The following is a 5,000-nucleotide window of genomic DNA, read 5'->3' as shown; positions in this document are numbered from 1 at the left end:
AGGGGAGGGCCGAGGTGCCGCGTAGGGAGGAAAGTGCCTCCGAGTCCGTGGCACCGCCTGGGGTGGACGGAGATTAGCACTATTGGGTTCTGTCGCCGCCATTTGCGGTTTCCGTCGACGTGGCACGACTCTCGGCTTTTCCTTCATATCGTCCAACGTGTTGTCAAGACAGAAGGTGAAAGGTTAGGAGGAAGGAAATCCTAAAAAATCATATATATATACATATACATATGTATATATACTGTACTCGCATACTGTATATATATGTGCATAAATACATACATATACATAAAGATATACATATACATATACATATGCGTATATATATGCATATACATATACATACACATACACATACATATAACTAATACATATACATATACATATACGTATATATATATATATATATATATAAATATATAACATATACATATACATATACATATACACATACACATAGGCTACATATAACTAATACATAAACATATACATATACATATACATATACATATACACATACATAAACATATACATATATACATATACAAATACAAATACACGTATTCTTTTATTCTTTAATTCACAACTAAGTATAAAACCCCTGACACATCTGTATATAGATTCCTACAACAGTTATGTAATTACACAAAAACACACGTATACGTAATGGGAGAGAGAGAGAGAGAGAGAGAGAGAGAGAGAGAGAGAGAGAGAGAGAGAGAGATAACAACAAAGCAGGTGGAAAGAAATTACTCAGTCAGTTGGGATTCCGCTTCCTCCAGGCGATGGGTTGCAACGATTTCTTCAACCAATCACGGCGCTCTTTGGGCTCTACGTCATCACAGCGGGGAAGCACTTGAATGACTGATTGGACCCTTCCTTAACGATAGGCTGCCACGAAGATGAATAAAATAGCCTGAAGACAGCCAGAGGGAAAGATAAAGCACCACCTAGTATGGAAGGGTTGATCTGACTCAAGTGGAGGAGGGCATAACTTAAAAGAAAAAGAAAACAAAAATCGCCAAAAATGCACAAACATCATGTCATAACATTGCTACACAGATGCATTCAATAGAATCCATGCACACCCACACAGGAGGTACAAAATATGTACAGACACGTAGACGAACACACCTATACGCGTTTTGATACACACACACACACACACACACACACACACACACACACACACACACACACACACACACACACACACACACACACACACACACACACACACACACACACACACACACACACACACACACACACACACACACACACACACACACACACACACACACACACACACACACACACACACACACACACACACACACACACACACACACACACACACACACACACACACACACACACACACACACACACACACACACACGCCCTCCGGATAAAACTATCACCGTGGTCGCGCGCTCACATAATAACACACTCGAACCCTCCTCCCACCTACTGCTGCAGACCGGGGAGTGTGTCCACAGCCACCATCGTCAGAGGCGCGGGGCAGTTGTCTAAGTGCTGTGCCGAAAGACAGGGTCAGGTGCGCCTGCGCGAGCGGTGACCGTCAACGGACCGAGCTGTGTTGCTATCGGGTAGAGAGAAGTGCGTGACGAGTACGTGTGCGTAACGTACATGTGTGCGTAACTTACATGTGTGAACGTGTACGCGTGCCAAGAAACACAAAGATATGAGTGAGGCGGTTGTTGTTAAGAAGCTTGAGGGTTAGAGCATTGTCACCCCCTCCCGCCTCCAAAAAGAAGAAGAAGAAGAAGAAGAAGAAAAGGAAAAATAATTTAGTTTGGGATGATGGTGGAGTGGAATGGAAATATATGTTGGTACCATGTATTGACGTGCTGAGGGAGGTGAGGTGGAAAAGAACGGAGAACAGTGAACCTGGAAAAGAAAAAGAAAACCAAAAACAGTGTTGAGCAACTTCAGAATCAGTTAAGCAAAACGGAGAGCGAAACAAAGCGATGCGAAGTTAGGCGAAGTGGCGTACTACGGGATTACAACAATGAAGGTCGTGGCATCATACACGTATGCACATACTGGCTGCAAGTTGGCTGAAAAAAAGGCCAAGCAATCCTGAGGCTCGTGTTACAAGAAAAAAAAAAAAAAATGGCATCTTGGGGTCCACAAAAACAATCTGGAATTTTTCAGTATGTTTTGCGTTGTGGTTGAGGAGTATACCAGATTATGATTATGATGACAAGTGGTAGATTTCAAACCTGTCAGATAAACAACATGGAAACGTGAGAATATAGGTACACAAAAGTCTCTTTGAGAAGGACGCTCTTTTCATATTCTATTCTGGCCAGAGCCATACGATTTCACTCAACTGGTAGTACGTAGCCTTGATAAAGACGTTTTTACATTATGTACAAAGTTTCAGAACCTTCTTGACCCTTGAAGATGGTATTAGAAATCATTTGAAATGGTAATTTTTACGAAGAGATGACCCGTCGCGGCAGACAGCGTAATCACAATACTGCTGGGATGTTCACCTTCCCTCAACTAAATATGATCTCTAGGCGGTAGCCGGAATGAAGGTCATCAACAGTGAGAGGCCTAAAGGGTCCAGGCGACAGGTTTTAAGCCCAACTCAAGCCATCACCTGGAAGGAGGTTGGGCCGAATAGTGTCTCTTGCTTACACTGGGAACGCAGCCGAGATGCGTAGGCTTACCCGTGGCCTCTGTATTATCTTTGGACGTCTTAAGGCGTATGGTTGATCACTATCGACAGCTAAGGCTGAGGAAACACCGTATGGCCTGTACCAACTCCTCCCGTAACTCGCTTTCTCTTTCACCCTGGCTGCTGCCAGGTGATTTTATTCAACCTCATGACATCCTTCCGATAGCAAAGGGTTGTAGACTATATCACTGACCCCCTCCCAAACCTGGTGACAGTTTTATTCCTGACCCGTCCTCGCTAGTGATACTTGATTTGATTCAGTTTGTCGTCTGACGAATGTCTTCATCTCCATAGGACCTCTTCGATAGCAAAAGGTTTAAAATTCACTACTAATCTCTAGTGTATCAGTGAATACCTAGAGCCTCGTAGACACGGCGCTAGTTTATTAAACGCTAAAGCGACTTGTAAACTATTACCACTTTACTTGCCCATTGTCAACCAAAACTTAGTCTACTTGCCTCCAAACTATCTTAGTGTCAGCACTTACTTGCCGGTTAAGTTAACTAGCAACTAGCATTAGCAGCTACTAAACTAGCCCCGTGTTAAATAGGGTCACCCTTCGTTAGACCTGTTATCAGGCGATTTTGATCATTCCTGTCGCATCCCTCCTATACAGCGATGTACTTTAAAGACTTTATTCTGGATCCCGCCAGGCGATTTTATTCAGTCGAGGGAAACCCACACACACCCCTCCCCCCCACACCCACCCATGCTCAGCCAAGGGGTTGTGGAGAGGGCCGGGGAAGGAGTTAAAGTTTGAGAAACTGGGAGTGTTGTGTCAAGGATGACGGTATTGGTTTGGTATGTGGAAGATGTAGGAAATGAGGAGTTGGCGGTGACGGCACACAAGGCTTTTCTTGCTAGCATGCTACTTGATTTTGCTACTTCGTTTGAGTAGAAACGACTTCGGTGACAATATTGTAGACTTCAGTAAGAACATCTCAACAATGTGTCTAATATTCGTATAATTTGAACTTCTCGTAGTTCGTCATTCAGCTCCTCACGCTATGACGCAAGAGTAATTTGACATTTGGAGATTTGAAAAACAAAAGATCGTAACCAAAGTCGTTTCTACTCAAAAGTAGCAAAAGTTTGTCCTTAGAGGAAAGATGAATTGAAAGGGAGTTGCAGGGAGGAGGGAGAGAGGGGAGGGAAGGGGAGGGAAGGGGGGAGAAGGGAGAGAGGGGAGGGAAGGGGGAGGGGGAGAGGAAGTGGAAGATATTAGAGGAAGTAGGAAACTCGGTCTGAAAAAACTAACATTACGATGGGATAAGGAAAATATAACAAATAAATAATATTTAAGGGGAAACATATAATGTAAATTTTCCAAATACTAGTCGATGGACAAATTGGGAACCTTATTTTTTATGGCCGAGACACCCTCTACAGTCTTTCTTCTGTCTAACGACAGACTATTCTTTTCGGTTGAAAGATGACTACTCCGTCAGATCATTTGGTGGAAAAGAACTTAATAGATTTGGTCGATCTATATTCAAATCGAATAAAGTGTTTATTTTATGTTTCATCTGCGATGACATATTCAAAATGTCTTTCTTTCTCATAATATTTCTGAGTACTATGAGGCCTTATATTTGAATCTTTGGTGCATACAATCAAGGAGCATCAACGGACTTATGCACGCCACTGTATTATCGTTACGTGGTCAGATATACAGAGCCAATATTCAGTGGCACTAGGTCAGTAACAGTGCCAGAATAATAAATACTGACAGTCATTTTCACGTATCGTCGTTCCATGGTCAGTGGGATAAACAAAACTGTCAACACTGATCACATGAAGACTAAAGATACCTCCATACTGGGTGGGAATCTTCTTTTTAATACTGATTGCCGCCAGACGATTTTATCAATTTCACTGGCACCGTCTCGATAATGACAGTGTTGTAGTCGACCCTGATTGTCCTCTAGACAGTTCTATTCTCCCAGTGTCTAGAGACTGCTACTTGCCCAGGTTATCCGAGGATAAAGGGCAAAGGTGACGGGTTCAGACAGACCGAGGTGTCATATGGTGTGAACTCTTCAACAGGTTAATTAAAGTTATTGACGTAGGAGAGCCTTAGCAGACTTTGATCTCACGTCAACGAAACGGTTGTCTTCAGACAAAGGCAAGATGTTTGGCTGACGAGGTTGATAATGAAAGTGTCCACAATATAGTTCTAACTAGTAATTTCTAACCAAAGCTGATATAGGGGTTATACAGGGTGAAAAGAAATAGGATTGGCGAGGTAGGTTGTAGGAGGAGGCGGAAGAGATCGAAAGGCAACCTT

The 5,000-nt window shown here is 42.9% G+C and overlaps 1 protein-coding gene across 4 annotated transcripts in view; it reads left to right on the top strand.

Annotated features, from left to right (window-relative positions):
- LOC143025580 (uncharacterized) overlaps positions 1-5,000 on the top strand; it is a 136,995-nt gene that overhangs the window by 110,711 nt on the left and 21,284 nt on the right. Inside the window, exon 1 of one of the 4 annotated variants that reach the window (XM_076185472.1) lies at positions 1,472-1,613. The exons of 2 other annotated variants lie outside the window; for them this stretch is intronic. The gene's annotated coding sequence lies outside the window, so the exon portion shown is untranslated. Of the gene's footprint in view, positions 1-1,471; positions 1,624-5,000 lie in introns of those variants that run through there. One more of the 4 variants, XM_076185469.1, reaches the window with a different exon arrangement.

The sequence above is a fragment of the Oratosquilla oratoria genome, chromosome 5, assembly GCF_046742065.1.
Source record: "Oratosquilla oratoria isolate Oo_2021 chromosome 5, ASM4674206v1, whole genome shotgun sequence".
NCBI classification, from domain to species: Eukaryota; Metazoa; Arthropoda; class Malacostraca; order Stomatopoda; family Squillidae; genus Oratosquilla; species Oratosquilla oratoria.
Note: the sequence above shows the minus strand (reverse complement) of the source record. Positions and strands in the feature narration are given on the sequence as shown.